At 44.7% G+C, this 17,267-nt stretch overlaps 1 pseudogene; it reads right to left on the bottom strand.

Moving 5' to 3' along the window:
* Nucleotides 1-4,908: 4,908 nt before the first annotated feature.
* On the bottom strand, nucleotides 4,909-16,808 carry LOC148775641 (2-acylglycerol O-acyltransferase 2-like; annotated as a pseudogene).
* Nucleotides 16,809-17,267: the final 459 nt, after the last annotated feature.

Here is a 17,267-nt window from a genome sequence, read left to right as displayed (position 1 = left end):
TACTCCTTTCCTTATTTGGAACCAGTCTGTTGTTCCGTGTCCAGTTGTGACTGTTGCTTCTTGACCTGCACACAGATTTCTCAGAAGGCAGGTCAGGTGGTCTGGTTCCCATCTCTTTAAGAAATTTCCACAGTTTGTTGTGATCCACACAGTCAAAGGCTTTGGTATATTCAATAAGCAGAAGCAGATGTTTTTCTGTAACTGGATTTCTTTTTCGATGATCCAACAGATGGCAATTTGATCTCTGGTTCCTCTGCAGTTTCTAAATTCAGCTTGGACATCTGAAAGTTCACAGTTCACATACTGCTGAAGCCTGACTTGGAGAATTTTGAGAATTACCTTGAAAGCTTGTGAGATGAGTGCAATTGTGCAGTAGTTTGAACATTCTTTGGCAATATCTTTCGTTGGGATTGGAATGAAAACTGACCTTTTCCAGTCCTGTGGCCACTGTTGAGTTTTTCAAATATGCTGACATATTGAATGCAACACTTTCACAGCATCATCTTTCAGGATTTGAAATAGCTCAACTGGAATTCCATCACTTCCACTAGCTTTGTTCATAGTGATGCTTCCTAAGGCCCACTTGACTTCACATTCCAAGATGTCTGGCTCTAGGTGAGTGATCACACCATCATAATTATCTTGGTGTTGTAGATCATTTTTATATAGTTCTGTGTATTCGTGCCACCTCTTCTTAATATCTTCTGCTTCTATTAGGTTCATACCATTTCTGTCATTTATTGAGCCCATATTTGCATGAAATATTCCCTTGGTATCTCTAATTTTCTTGACAAGATCTCTAGTCTTACAGTTAATCCCTGGTTGTACATCAGGGAGCATCTGACCTTTAATAAAGATTGGTTACTGAGATAAGCTTTAGAAACAACCTTAGAGTGTCCTTAAATAAAACTTTTAACAGTGTAACAAAGAACTATCTCAGAAGTGAATCTTAGTAAGCACAGACCTTAATTAACAAAACTAGAACTTAATATTCAGTGAAACCTATTTTTTTCTTTTTTTGGAGAACTCATTGTGAGGGCATTAATACTGTAGCCAGGGAAGGCTTTAACCCGTCAAATAAAAATGTGGTCTGTCAGTGAGCAGAGAAAAGCCAAGTGGCCATCTTGGATTTCCTATAGCCCTGGCTCTTTGATCTTTAGCTATTGTTTATCCATTTTTAATTTCCTGATTTAGAAGCAAACTATTGTCATGTTTCATGTACATCAAGGTAGCAAATGTCTAACTGTGAGGGGTTATTTTTTGTACAAGCAGAATGAGCTTTGTCTACACATACCATAATCTTGAATAATGTTTATTTTCTCTACCAAAGTAGCAAAAAGATTTTTAAAACAAATATAAATCACTTAAAGGCAAAGAAACTCATAATCTGTTATCAAAAGCTGCATTCTAAGAAAACTTTGTTCTCTAAACTGAGTGAAGACCAAATTCCAGTCTGGTATCAACTTACTGTTAGTAACAAAAGTAGTTTATCTGCTTAATCTTAGAAAGTCTTTTCCATAAATTTTGAAGAACTAGCAGTATTCTTCCAAAGGCATGACAGGAAAAGCATACAAGGCATGTTTAAAATCTGATTCTATTGCAATAAACAAAGAAACCTGTTCATAAACTTTAATATGACAACTAGAATTATAATTGACCATATCTTATCAGGCAATCAGATCTATATGAATATCACATAATTTTAGGTTATCTATATTAGTAACATCAGCCATACAGTACAACCTGAGAAGATTTGTCACCCCTTCAGCAGTGCTTCTCAAGTAGTTCAACACGATCAGTGAACCCAGGTAGCTTAATAGCTCTCTGGGATGTCTCAGGGGCCCTCTGAAGCATCCCAAAGTTAGCTAGAAATCAAGATATTTAGGAAGCTTTGTCAATACATGTCGAAAGGGTTTATAACATTCAGTCAGGTAGGATCATATAAATTATGGTGAAATAAGTTATTCACTTAGTCAAAGTTAACAAAAGATTTCAAGGGTAAATATAAAACAGATCAGTTAAGAGGTAAAGAAATTTAAATGTGTTATTAAAAGCAGTTCAACAACTGAATAAACTATGTCTTCTTAACAGAGAGAAAGGTCAAGTTCTTTGCACCAGCTTACTTTAAACTCATTTAGGTAAACTTAATTAAATTTATTTTAAACTTAGTCAGTCCTAACCAAGCACAAAACTTTTTTCAGGGTCCACTTTCCACAAACGTTTTAATGACTTTTTGTAGCAACCAGCTATACGTCAGACCCACTTTCTTTTCCCTTTATACAACATTATTTCATTTTTTATACCTTCTTTCTTAAAAACATACATCCTACTTCCTTATTAGATTAGAAAACAAACATTAATACTAGATATTTAATATTGAATATTTCCTAGTTTACATGAATCTGAAATTTATTTAGATTAATTTTTCTTCTATTTAGAATTGTTTGATTTGTAAGCACTTACTTTTCTTTTTTTTTATTATATATATATATTTTTTAATTGGAGGCTAATTACTTTACAATATTATGTTGGTTGATTTTGCCATACATTGACATGAATCTGCCCCGGGTGTACATGTGTTCCCCTTCTCCCTCCTCCCCTTATCCTCCCTCAGGGTCATCCCCGTGCACCAGCCCTGAGCATCCTGTATCATGCGTCAAACATGGACTGGTGATTCATTTCACATATGATAATATACATGTTTCAGTGCCATTCTCCCAAATCATCCCACCCTCACCCTCTCCCACAGAGTCCCAAAAACTGTTCTATACACCTGTGTCTCTTTTGCTGTCTTGTATACAGGGTTAAGGTTACCATCTTTCTAAATTCCATATATATGCGTCAGTATACTGTATTGGTGTTTTTCTTTCTGGCTTACTTCACTCTGTATAATAGGCTCCAGTTTCATCCACCTCATTAGAACTGATTCAAATGTATTATTTTTAATGGCTGAGTAATACTCCATTGTGTATATATACCAAAGTTTTCTTATCCATTCGTCTGCAGATGAACATCTAGGTTGCTTCCATGTCCTCGCTATTATAAACAGTGCTGCAATGAACATTGGAGTACATGTGTCTCTTTCAATTCTGGTTTCCTCGGTGTGTATGCCCAGGAGTGCGATTGCTGGATCATATGGCAGTTCTATTTCCAGTTTTTTAAGGAATCTCCACACTGTTCTCCATAGTGGCTGTACTAGTTTGCATTCCCACCAACAGTGTAAGAGGGTTCCCTTTTCTCCACACCCTCTCCAGCATTTATTGCATGTAGACTTTTGGATAGCAGCCAATCTGACTGGTGTGAAATGGTATCTCATTGTGGTTTTGATTTGCATTTCTCTGATTATGAGGGATGTTGAGCATTTTTTCATGTGTTTGTTAGCCATCTGTATGTCTTCTTTGGAGAAATGTCTGTTTAGTTCTTTGGCCCATTTTTTGATTGGGTTGTTTATTTTTCTGGAATTGAGCTGCAGGAGCTGCTTGTATATTTTGGAGATTAATCCTTTGTCAGTTGCTTCATTTGCTATTATTTTCTCCCTTCTTGAAGGCTGTCTTTTCACCTTGCTTATAGTTTCCTTTGCTGTGCAGAAGTTTTAATTTTAATGAGATCCCATTTGTTTGTTTTTGCTTTTATTTCCAATATTCTGGGAGTTGGGGCATGGAGGATCCTGCTGTGATTTATGTCGGAGAGGGTTTTGCCTATGTTCTCCTCTAGGAGTTTTAGCACTTACTTTCCTTGAGGCCAATTAAATTAAACTCATTTACAACTTCAACAGTATTATCATGAAAAAAAAAACAAAAGACATACACTGAGACATACATAAAACCAGACAGACAGACTGACAGAGATCTTATAGTATTCTGTGTGAGATTTAAAATATCCCTTTGACACTTTTTTTTTTCTTTGCTTGAAGTTCTAATCTGCCCAAGGCTGAGGTCTCAGGTAAAGTTGGCTCTGTATTTCAAGGACATGGAAAGGGTTAACATCAAGCTTTTTCCTCGCAAGACTTTTAACAAGCTAGTTGTTTTTAACTGCATATGCAGAAAGAATTAGTTTTGCAGTTTCCAAAAAGAAAAATTTCTCTCACTCTGTTCAATCAGCAATCACGCACTCACAATCATTCAGAGTCTGTCACAAAGGCTCCCTTCTCCCAAGTCCTCAGGTTTCCTTAACTGTTGCTCCCTTCATGGGAGCTCCAAGAAGGTGATCAATCTCCTCTTCTGCCCATTGGGGTAGGATCTGACTGGGGACTGGCCCCGGGGCCTTACTGATCCTGTGGCCATTCCTGGTGAGTTGGTCCATCCCTCCAATGAGTCCAGTCGGGGCTCGGCCATCGGGAGATTCGGAACACCGGCCCGAAAGAGAACCCAGAATCCCTCCAGAATGGCCTCCTTGTTCATCTGGGGATCCTTCACTCCAGCCTGGCCAAGCCACCAGTCCAGTGGCTCAAGGGTCCGACACGGTTGGAATGTCGCTGGGGCATCCAGAAATGTTGCAGAAACCAGTACTTGAGAAACCAAGCACATACTTGGAGAGTTGGAGAACTCAGCGTTGTTATGCCTGTGGGCCAGAGGAGTTAACACTCCAAGCTCTGAGCCACGAACAAAGGGATTACAGAGTTTGATACACAGACAGCCATGAATAAGTGGGTTTGTGGGTTTCCAGGGGCTGGGAAATTGCAAAGAGAAGGACAAGGGTGAGTGAGATAAGCTCCAGTTCCTAATATTGCGAGTCCCCACTATCTGAGACCTACGGGATCCACACTTTGCAAGGAGCAAGCTGAGTTACAGAGGCAGAAGGAGCAGGAGGTTATGTAAAATTTTAACTTTTCAGCTTCAACAGCACCTCCCTCCATCCTGCCTAATGCCAGTCCTGCCCTTTGGAGGAGCCCCTCCCCTAGGGAGGCGTTCAGCAGAATTCCAAGTGTTGGTCTATGGAGACACTGTTCTTGAGCTTGTGGGCTTCAAAGACATTTTCCAGTTCCTGCATGTAGCGCTGATGGAGAGAGTCCACCTCATCCTGGGAGGGATGCGGTGTCTTCTGCACCTCAATGGGCTTCCCCACTGCAAGACACAGAGGTGAGTGTGGCCCAGAGCAGGAACCACTGAAGGCTCAGGGGCCCTTGATGTTCACATCACAATGGTCATCTGAGCAGGTAAACATTCTTTCTCCCTCCCTTTCAATTCTATTTTGAGTCATAGATTTGAAGATGTTAGCAACTCCAAGATTCTGATATATCAACATTACAGCTAGCAGGCATTTGCATGCATTATCTCTTCTGTCATCCTAACAATCTGAGGAGGTCAGAACCTGCTATTATTCCTGTTTGACTGCTGAAGAAATGAGGTTCAGGGAGGTTAAAGAACTTGTTTAAGGTTACTTGATTATGGTCATGTAGCCAGGAACATGTAGACTTTTCATTACAGGGGACTGGAATGCAAAAGTAGGAAGTCAAGAAACACCTGGAGTAACGGGAAAATTTGGCCTTGGAATACGGAATGAAGCAGGGCAAAGGCTAATAGAGTTTTGCTAAGAGAACACACTGGTCATAGCAAACACCCTCTTCCAAAAACACAAGAGAAGACTCTACACATGGACATCGAGAAGGTCAAAACCAAGATCAGATGGATTATATTCTCTGAAGCCAAAGATGGAGAAGCTCTATACAGTCAGCAAAAACAAGACCAGGATCAGACTGTGGCTCAGGTCATAAACTCCTTATTGCCAAATATAGACTTAAATTGAAGAAAGTAGGGAAAACCACTAGACCATTCAGATATGACCTAAATCAAATCCCTTATGATTATACAGTGGAAGTGAGTAATAGATTTAAGGGACTAGATCTGATTGAGTACCTGATGAACTATGGACGGAGGTTCATGACATTGTACAGGAGACAGGGACCAAGACCATCCCCATGGAAAAGAAATGCAAACAAGCAAAATGGCTGTCTGAGGAGGCCTTACATATAGCTGTGAAAAGAAGAGAAGTGAAAAGCAAAGGAGAAGAAGAAAGATATACCCATCTGAATGCAGAGTTCCAAAGAATAGCAAGGAGAGATAAGAAAGCCCTCCTCAGCGATCATTGCAAAGACACAGAGGAAAACAACAGAATAGGAAAGACTAGAGATCACTTCAAGAAAATTAGAGATTCCAAGGGAACATTTCATGCAAAGACGGGCTCAATAAAGGACAGAAGTGGTATGGACCTAACAGAAGCAGAAGATATTAAGAAGAGGGAGTAAGAATACACAAGAACTGTGCAAAAAAGAACTTCATGACCCAGATAATCACGATAGTGTGATCAGTCACCTAGAGCCAGACATACTGGAATGTGAAGTCAGGTGAGCCTTAGAAAGCATCACTACAAACAAAACTAGTTGAGGTGATGGAATTCCAGTGGAGCTATTTCAAATCCTGAAAGATGATGCTGTGAAAGTGCTGCACTCAATATGCCAGCAAATTTGGAAAACTCAGCAGTGGCCCCAGGACTGGAAAAGGTCAGTCTTCATTCCAATCCCAAAGAAAGGCAATACCAAAGAATGTTCAAACCACCACACAATTGCACTCATCTCACACGCTAGTAAAGTCATGCTCAAAATTCTCCAAGCCAGGCTTCAGCAATATGTGAACCATGAACTTCGAGATGTTCAATATGATTTTAGAAACAGCAAAAGAACGAGAGATCAAATTGCCAATCTCCGCTGGATCATGGAGAAAGCAAGAGAGTTCCAGAAAAACATCTATTTCTGCTTTATGGACTATGCCAAAGCCTTTGACTGTGTGTATCAAAACAATCTGTAGAAAATTCTGAAAGAGATGGGAATACCAGACCACCTGACCTGCCTCTTGAAAACCTATATGCAGATCGGGAAGCAAGAGTTAGAACTGGACATGGAACAAAAGACTGGTTCCAAATAGAGAAAGGAGTACGTCAAGGCTGTATATTGTCACCCTGCTTATTGAACTTATATGCAGAGTACATCATGAGAAACGCTGGGCTGGATGAAGCACCAGTTGGAATCAAGATTGCCAGGAGAAATATCAATCACCTCAGATAAGCAGATGATACCACCCTTATGGCAGAAAGTGAAGAGGAACTCAAAAGCCTCTTGATGAAAGTGAAAGAGTAGAGTGAAAAAGTTGGCTTAAAGCTCAACATTCAGAAAACTAAGACCATGGCATCTGGTCCCATCACTTCATGGGAAATCGATGGGGGAACAGTGGAAACAGTGTCAGACTTTATTTTTGGGGGCTCCAGAATCACTGAGGATGCTGATTGCAGACATGAAATTAAAAGAAGCTTACTCCTTGGAAGGAAAGTTATGACCAACCTAGATAGCATATTAAAAAGCAGAAATATTACTTTGCCAACAAAGGTCCATTAGTCAAGGCCATGGTTTTTTGAGTGATCATGTATGGATGTGAGAGTTGGACTGTGAAGAAAGCTGAGTGCCAAAGAATTGATGCTTTTGAACTGTGGTGCTGGAGAAGACTCTTGAGAGTCCCTTGGACTACAAGGAGATCCAATCAATCCATCCTAAAGGAGATCAGTCCTGGGTGTTCATTGGAAGGACTGATGCTGGGAGGGATTGGAAGCAGGAGGACAAGGGGATGACAGAGAATGAGATGGCTGGATGGCATCACCAACTCAATGCACATGAATTTGGGTGCACTCCTGGAGTCAGGGATGGACAGGGAGGCATGGCATGCTGCCATTAATGAAGTCGCAAAGAATAGGAAACGACCAAGGGACTGAACAGAACTGAGCCAGGAACAATAGTGCCAGGTTGCAAGCTCTAGGGATGTGCTCTTAGCCTCATGGAAAGGTGGATTTGGAGCCTCACATGCCATGATTGGAAGAGACTGTGGCTGTGGGAGGAGGTGGATCAGAAAGCAGTTGCCATGTCTTCTTCTCTTGGGAATAGTCTAGAGGCAGCAGCATTATAACATTCATGAGAATATCAGCACACAATGCAAAGAAAATTTGGTAGAGGAGGTTACCTGTACTCAACTAAGAAATGACTGGGTGAGTAGAGATGAACACCTGTATTAGTTCTGCCGTTGGAACCTAGTTGGAAGTCAGGAAGAAAGCAAATAGCTGAAAGATGGTGCTAAGTCTATGGACTAAAGCCCATGACCATTATTTACAAGGAAATCCCTCTGGCTCTCCTTCAAAACCTGTTGAATGCTACTTTACACACAATTCTAACAGAACTGCCATGGCCTTGTATCCACCTTCTCCAATTACTGTCATTAGACCATGTGGTCAGAATTATACCCTCCTTGTCTCACATAATAAAAAGGCAAATACCCTTATCAAACCTCAACTTTGATACCGAGGGAAGCCTGATCTCTTGGAAGTGATTTGCCTTCTGTGGGTCTGTGTTTGCAATCAATAAAATGAGGATGAGAGTCCCTCCTCACAAGTTGTTGGGAAAACTAAGCTGCCACATTTTAGGAGCCAGTGCAGGGCCTGACACACTGCAGGGGCTCAGGAATAAGTAGTGGCTACTGGGCTTCACACCCCTGTTACTCTTCTCATTCTAGACTGCCTTTCATAGGGTTACTTGCCTCTGTGTCTGTCTCACACTCTAGAACTTGTGCTCCACAAAGTGAAGGGTGCGCTGCTCTGTGTCCAGGTCTCCTTGCAGCACAAGCCCAGGCCTCTTTCTCTATAGCCCTTCCCCTCCCAGCCCGGGTCTAGGCTCACCCACAGTGGTGATGGGTTGGCGGAAGGGCACAAGACCAAAGCTGTACTGAAAGACTCCACGGCCATAGAAGAGAGGGATGGTGCCTCTAATGCTCTTGTGAAGTCGGTCCTGAAACCACTGCAACCAGGAGAGCTCTCAATCTGGTCGTATATGTCATTCTTCCCAAAGGAGAAGATCGGCACCAGAGCTGCCCTAGAGGGAGACAGGAGAGAGGGCGTGTGGAGGAGCAAGAAGGCACAAAAAATGGTCCCCTAGCCTCCTGTAGGGACCTAGTGAGCAGCAACTGGAGCAGAGGACGGAGCCCTGGGACAAGAGTAGGAGGCTTTGTGTGTGTCTCAGACCTGCCAAGGCCTTGGGATCTGGCCTGTCTCGGGGCCACTGTCTGACTGTTGTAACATGACAGGGAGTCCAGAATGCCGCAGAGAGTCCTCCTAGATATAAAATATCTCCAAATTTTCTGAAAAAAGATGCTATAGGAGAACAGCTCTAAGCTATGTCTCAAACTTTATTGTCCAAGTCCCTTCGACTCAGATGTAATGCAAGCTCTCAACAATATGACCTTTGACACTTATTCCCTTTAATCACCAAAACTCCCTTCTAGAATCTTCTCTGGGTATTTGGAAATGAGACAAAATATCGATCACCAAGATAGACTCTTCAATGTCAATGGATTGAGAATCTACCTGCCAAAATAGAATCTGCCTTAATCTCTGGTGTATCCCACAAAAACACAATCCTTGCCAACCTCCAGCTGAACACAGAGCCCTCTCCCCAATACCCGTGCATCAGGGCGAGCCTGATGAAGCCCTTGCATTTCTGCAGCACCAGCTTGTAGGCTCCAGGCTTGGCATTCAGTGCCTCCTGGACGCCCCCAACAATAATGGACAGCAGATTGCCACCTCCTTTCCTGCTCAGGATGTGAGCAGCACTCTCTTTGTCTGCTGAGACCAGCCCTGGGGAGAGAGGAAGGTGGTTAGGTATGGGGTGACAGGGAGAGACTGTGGGCTACGTGTGGCAGGTCTCCACTCACCCTCCTCTCGCAGCTGGGAGTTTCCTGAGGGCTGGGACTCTATCATTCCCTTCTTTCCAACCCCTCACTAAGGTCATTGCTGGGCACAGAGCTGTGGGAAATGCTTCCTTGGGTCTAGCCTCCTTCTCCACTGCACATGCTCTTCAGGAAGTACAGAAATCTTAGCAGCCCTCCCTGACACCCTTCCTCCATGTCTCCAGCCCTCACCTCTCGGGCTGGCCAGATTTGGGAAGACTCACTCACAGACATGATGCATTCCCTGAAGACAGGGACCCAGAACCACAAGTTTAGCATCATTAGATGTGAGCGGATGCCTGGGAAAACCGAGGAGAACCCTGTGCTCTCAGTGCAAAGGTTGGTAAAAGCTCCAATCACCCCGATCCCATGAGGGTGGAAGCCAGCGAGGTAGTTCCGGGAGGGGTCCATGTCGGCAGTCTTGACCAGCTGCAAGGAGAACAGCCTGGTGAATCGGGGCTGCACCTCAGGCCCTCCCCAGTCTCTGCTAACTGTCTGTGCTGACCTCTTCTATGTGTCCCCAAGGGATATGACACCCCCATGTGAGTGTCCTGAAATTAGAGATGGCTTATCTGAGGATCCTTGTTCTTGGTGCCGGTCTGGGGCAAAGGAGATGCTCTGGGAGACTGTTGGATGAAGAGAGAGAGAACAGACCCATGAATGGATGAAGCCGATACATCCCACCAGGGAAGGAAGGCCCCTGCCCAAGGCAGAGGTGAGACTCCTGGGATGGTGACAGGGACCCAAGCCCCTGTCCTATGTGAAGGGAGACCTAATCCCAGGCAAAGCTCCCCCAGAATGAAGGAGCCATCACAGGAGGGAGTGAGCATCTCTCCAAGGGCTGTGGCATCCAGAGCTCTGACCCGGATCAGGGCTGACCCTTGAGCCCCCATGACTCAGTGTAAGAGACTCCTGTGTGGAAGGAAATGGGGGCCAGGAGGAGGGGCATGAAGTCCTGGTGATGCCCACAGGCGTGGGTGGGAAGGGGTTAGGGAGGTGTCCTGCCAAGTCTGCAGCACTTCCTTACAGCAGGTCACGGCCTGTCCACAGCACTGTACTCTTGCTCAGGGCTTAGTCTTTGCAGACACTGCTGTTCCAGGATAATGAAATCTTCACAGAGAAACCCAGATCCTGGACTGATCTTCAGCATGAGGTGGAGGTAGCTTGTCCTGGGGGAAACACTGCCTGATTCTCCACCATTAGCTCCTCAGGAAGCCCATAGGGTGTGTTTAGAAAGTTCTAGTGCTCAGAAGTAGTCTCCTAATTTCACTAGAAACTCTATCATTAGGTAGTAGCTCATATAATCGCAGTGGAAAAGTTTGTATTATGGAGTAGGCCCAGCAGAGTGGTTGACACAAGGAATGTTGCTTGCCTGCCTTCAAGCTAGCAGCCACCGTAGCCACCACTGACAATGGGGCTGGAAAGGAACTCAGGATGGAGGAAAAGAGGATACTGGTCAGAGTGAGTGAGGATGCACACCAAAGAAACGACTGCTGTGAGCCCAGATTTTGCACCTCCCCACACAGAGAAAAACATGAAAATCAATTACTTGAGTTGTCTGCTTTTTGTGACTGGCAGTAATATTTTGATGTTTGTCAACATAGGTGGTTTTTTTTCCCCAGCAAAACCCATAAGTCTTGAGCCTCCTTTGCCTTTTAGAACAGCTCCTCAGAGGTTGCTGCGAGGCTCTCTGCTGACCACAGTCTTCAGTAACATCGAAGGACAAAACCCCTCACAACTCTAAGGTTGTGCACTAGTTTCCAGTGGACAGCAGACTCTCTCCCTGGCTGCCCTACCTCCTGCCATGCTAAAATTCCTGCAGGGCCTGCTCTGTAAGGGGATGAGGATGACTTGGAAGTTCTCCTGAGGGGTGACAGAGTCCAGAATCTGCCAACAGTAGCCCCCTTTCCAGCCTCAGTCCAGGACAGGGAGATCAAAGTGCATGTCATCTCTCCTCTGCTGGACACTTGGCGGTACTGCCCGCCCTCTGCAGGTGTTGATGCCACAGGACTGCAGTGGCCTACAGTTCTGAACACTGTGCACGTGGAATTTCTGGAAATCAGGTTCAGTTTCCCACAAGATCAATAGTGCCCAGGCGGAGAAATACTCTGGGAGAGATAGCTTGTCAGAGTAGGGACAGAATAGATGCAGATAAGACAGGCACAGAGCAACTCGGCACCACTTTTCTTTCAGATGTGGGATTGATCACAGCTCCAGGTGTGAAAAGAGAGCCAGATGTTGTTCTTAAAGGCCCCAGGAGGACCTGCTGTGTCATGGAATCCACATAACTCAATGAGGTATGTGGCAGCATCTCTACTTTACATATGAAGCCGTCGAGGCTCGGCAAGCATGTATAACTCACCCAAGGTCATACAGCCGGCATGTTGCAGACCCTGTATTAGAATCTGTGATGTTCACCTTCAGAGGTTACACGCTATACACGCTTCTCTTCCGTGTCCAGAGGAGTGCCTGCCTCCAGATGAGGGCCTGTCCCTGCCTTGCACTACTAAAACTTTACACTTCTGTGCTAAGATACGTGTATATGCCATACTACCTGGCCCACCGAACTTTCAAATCTCTTTCATACATCAGTCCTCGTATTGGCTCCACATCTCTACACGTGGGACACCATACCCAGACAGAAACCGACTATTCTCAGGTCACAAAGGGGTAAAAGCCTGTCTCCTGCCTCCCAGCCCAGTATTCTGCTCACTGCACACAGGGACGTGCTTCCCCATGGACACTTGGGGACTTCAATCCTGGCCACAACACAACCACCCCCATTATTCACCGAGATGGGGAAATAGTCCTACATGTACCTCCATATGACCCAGTGCCTTAGTACATCACTCTGCCTGCCCCCCTGCCAGGGCTTGGCTCGATCCGCATACCACCAGATCGCATACAGGATACTGAAGATCCAGAATCTTGTGAACAGGAGGCCTATGAAGACCACAGAGCAGACAATGCCTGGGGAGGGAGGCAGGAGCATTAGTGCTCAGAGGTATGAAGGCACGAGCTCTCCCCATTTGCCCAGCACTAGCAGCACAGTCCTGTCCAGGCCTCGCCCCAAGAGGAAGGGGTCGGCCTACTCTGCCTTAAAGGAAGAAGAGATGAGCCTGTCCCATGTCACACTGGGAGATTGGGTTTGAACAGGTAGACCTAACTTCAAACTGGCTTTTTCCCACGACGCTTTTTCCCAGACACCTCGTTCCTTTCAGTCTTCTCCCTCTACCGCCATCTCTGCCCTATTCAGTAGTCTGTATTCACCAGGTGCTCAATAAGTGCCTGGTAGAGATGGGACAGGATGAAATCTTTCGAGCATCCGTCCTGTGAATGAAGAAGCTTTCTACCTAGCCCACTTCCTGTTTTCCTCAGCCCATCTTCCCATAGATAAATCCTATATTCCATAGATATGTCTCCCCGTTAGCTGAAGTCCCCACATGACTTCTCATAGCTGAGGCTCAGCTCCAGCAGCTCAGCCTGACTTCAGCCTCCCCACTGCTAACTTGATCTCCTCTTGCTCCAGCCTCACTCACCACATGCGCCTCTTGTTCTGGCCACGCTAAGCTGCTCAGTGTGGATACAACTCCCTGAGTTCTTTAGGTTTTGTTCAGTTCTTTGCTCTGCTGCCAGGCCATTTCCTGCTGAAGGAGGGAGGAAGGAAGAGGGCAATCTATGCCTGGCCTGTCCATCAGGAGTGCAGCAGGGCTATAGGACAGGCCCAATGTGCAGTCCGTCTAGTCAAGGCTATGGTTTTTCCTGTGGTCATGTATGGATGTGAGAGTTGGACTGTGAAGAAAGCTGATTGCCAAACAATTGATGCTTTTGAACTGTGGTGCTGGAGAAGACTCTTGAGAGTCCCTTATACTGCAAGGAGATCCAACCAGTCCATTCTAGAGGAGATCAATCCTGGATGTTCATTGGAGGGACTGATGCTAAAGCTGAAACTCCAATACTTTGGCCACCTCATGCGACGAGTTGACTCACTGGAAAAGACTCTGATGCTGGGAAAGGTTGCGGGCGGGAGGAGAAGGGGACGATGGAGAATGAGATGGCTGGATGGCATCACCGACTCGATGGACATGAGTTTGAGTGAACTCCGGGAGTTGGTGATGGACAGGGAGGCCTGGCGTGCTGTGATTCATGGGGTCGCGGAGAGTCGGACATGACTGAGCGACTGAACTGAACTGAACTGAGTGTGTATATGTCAATCCAAATCCCCTAATTTTCCCTTCCCTCCTGGTCCCCTGGTAACCATAAATGTGTTTTCAAGTCCATATGCTATGTAAATAAAAAAATTTATTTGTACCCTTTTTTGATACTGCATATAAGTGATATCATACAATATTTGTCTTTCTGTGTCTGACTTATGTCACTCACTATGACAATTTCTAGGTCTATCCATGTTGCTATAATGGTATTATTTGTGCTTTTTTAATGACTGAGTAATATTCCATTTATATCCATTCCTCTGTCATTGGACATTTAGATTGTTTCCATGTCTTAGTTATTGTAAATAGGGCTGCAATGAACATTGTGGTGCATGGATCTTTTTATATTATGGTTTTCTTGACATGGGCACTATAGAGGACTAAATGGAGATACCTTATAAAACCAAAAATAGAGCTACCATAAGACCCAGCATTCCTACTCCTGGGCATATACCTGAAATGATTTTTAGTGTATTGTTGATGGCATTAATTCATCATATTGCTGTGTAACAATCACCATCCTTCATCTCTGGAACTCTTTTCATCTTCCCAACCTGAACCTCAGTACCCATGAAATGAGAACTCCCATGTCTGGTCTAGAGAATAAGACCCAAGTTGTTCATAGTGGCTCCCTGCAGGGTAAGATTCACTTTTCCCTGGATTCATTTTTAAAATACATATTCTGTTTGAATGAGTAACAATAGCGTGGATTCATTTTTCACTCAGAAAAAGAAAAAAGATTTTAAAAAGCTGGCATTTCCACTTGACCAAAGGAACTCTCCTACACCTCAGTATACCTCACCTCGGGCTCACCTTTTAACTCCTGTCAGCAGGCAAAGCCAAACTTGGGAGTATTTCCAGTCCCTGAGAAAGGAAGATCCCTTCTTTCCCCTTCTAACACCCAGAAAGAAAAATGCAAAACCCCATTTTACTGAGACCAGGTTGGCTAGGTCACCCAGAAAGCTAGTAGGATGGGACCTGGCATTCAATTCTACTATTTTGGCTCCGTTATGCTCCCAACAATCTTTCATTTAACAAACATATACCAACATAAACTCTTCAAGGAGCTGGAGATGCAGATGAGAACAAGACCATCCGTTTGAAAGGAGCTTACCTTCCTGTGTGAGAGTGTGAATTAAAAAAAAGAACAGTGTAAGCAAGTAACCCACTAGAAAGTATTTGTTTGGGACTTGAGTCTGTGGTGACATGTCCCTGTTGACCTTTCTGGCCACTTCTTTGCCCCTCCCCCAAATACCAGCTGTATGTCCAGCATGAGCCAGCTGTTCACTACATGTGCAGCATTTATGGCCCACTGCAAGCCCTTACTTTCTTGCCAGTCTGTACATTTTGCCTGTGGACAATCTCTTAAGAATCTTTGAAAAGGGGCCCCATCTCGCTACCTGCTGCTAGCCTCCCTAGATCAGGGTCAGGAATCCTTTCAGAATTCAGAGCCATAATTCAGAATGTGGGGCTCAAGAGGCAACTAGGAGGATATTGCATAGGTACAAAATCATTTCTAATGAGAGCATTTAAACTGTAAAAACCATTTTTGACTCTTGGGCTGTACAAATGCAAAAACAATCACGTGGCTGTATTTGGCCCATGGACCTACGTTGTGACCCCTGGTGTTAACTGTGACCTTGTACCTGAGCAGGACATATGCAGCCTTCCTAGAAAAGACCTCTCATATCCTCAGTCTGCCCCTCATTTGTAGAAATACTGTGACCCCATAAGCTTTCCCAAAGTTCTAAAGGGTAAAATTCACCAGAGAAATGATAAACAAAGAAAGAAAGGAAAACAGTCAACAAGAGAAAATATTAATAATAATAGTTTAACTTATTCAACAAATCAAGAAATTTTAGTAACTCTTCAAGGGCTATAGATAATATTCTGAGCCTCATCTTTCAGCTGTTTTCCAGATACTGAACCCCCGCCAGGTAGAGGAAGCTGCTCATCAGTCTGTAGACCTCAGACAAGGGGGAACCAGAAGGTTGATGATGGCTCCCAGTTACCTCACCACCAAGCAATCTGACGATTGTCTAGGAGCTGATCATGTGCCCAGAAACTCTACCTCACCCAGTCTCTAGATACCATTCCCTGAAATTCATGGGGGGGGGGGGTTCTGTAATTTTAAGCCGTACATACTTAGACTTCTTTCTTGGCTCCTGCAATAAGTATTGCACTTTCTAAAAACTTATCTCAACCAAATATCAGTATATGAGCTTTACTGTGCTCAGGAAAGCAGGCCCAAATTTGAGTTAGTAACAACTTCTCCCTGTCATCTGCCTCCCCCAGACACCACAACACAATTGAGATCCCTCAATTGCAGCCCGTCACACACAGATTGGACCATGTCACTCCAGTACCTAAAGCCTTCTTGGGGCTACCCTTTGCCCTCAGGAAAAGGGACAAGGTACAGTCTCTTGTTTCTGGCACTGGTGGGCTCACCTTCCATCTCTCAGCTTCCCTTACTGTAGCTCCAGGCTCAGGGCTACTAGACCTCCCTGTGCTGTTCCTGATGGTCACAGAGGCCAGGCTGGCCTGGGCGTGGACACAGATAGTCGTACACACTCCTTCTGGTAAATCTCCCAATGGCCACTTGAGCAGGATGTCCTTCATCCCCGTGATCACCAGGTGCTGAGGTAGCAACCCCTTTAGGATCTGCATTTTCCTCCCATCAAAGCACTGTGTGCACCAGAAGTGACAGGTGCCCAAGGTTACCGGTTTCCAAACAGCTCACCTTACCCATGGCCAGGAAACAGCTGACACACTGCAGGACCACGAATGCTTGCAGCCTGCGTTCCCAAGGCACAAACAAGGGGGCGAACTCCACCATGCTGTTTAATCTGCTGTCTCAGGAGGCTTCTCTGAGCTCTGCTGTGGTCTGAGACACCTCTGGTTCATTGCTGCCAGCAGTTTCCTAAGCACTTGTGTGGGGTGGGGTGGGTTACCAGCCAACCGAAAGGTGTCATTGCAGGAACAAGTTTCTTAGGAGAAATCTTTAAAAGCACCTGGCCTGAACCTAGGTGAGTATGGGGGAAGAGAAGTACAGTTTACTCCTCAGGCAATACATTATCTGCCAGATCACATTTGCTCAAATCTTGCCCATTACTTGGCAAGTGAAGCAGCAAGTATAGGGCAATCCTGCCCTCTTTTCACTTACAGAACTTCTTGGCTGTAGTAATTGTCTCCTTTCACCTACCAGGTCAATGGTTCCTCTTCACATATCTTCCCTTCACAGTTGCCATATAAATATCCATCAGCCCCACCATCTCCTCCCTCTCCTGCTTTATTC

This window comes from Moschus berezovskii, chromosome 14, assembly GCF_049115385.1.
Source record: "Moschus berezovskii isolate FMDL1 chromosome 14, NW_MosBer_1.0, whole genome shotgun sequence".
NCBI classification, from domain to species: domain Eukaryota; kingdom Metazoa; phylum Chordata; class Mammalia; order Artiodactyla; family Moschidae; genus Moschus; species Moschus berezovskii.
Note: the sequence above shows the minus strand (reverse complement) of the source record. Positions and strands in the feature narration are given on the sequence as shown.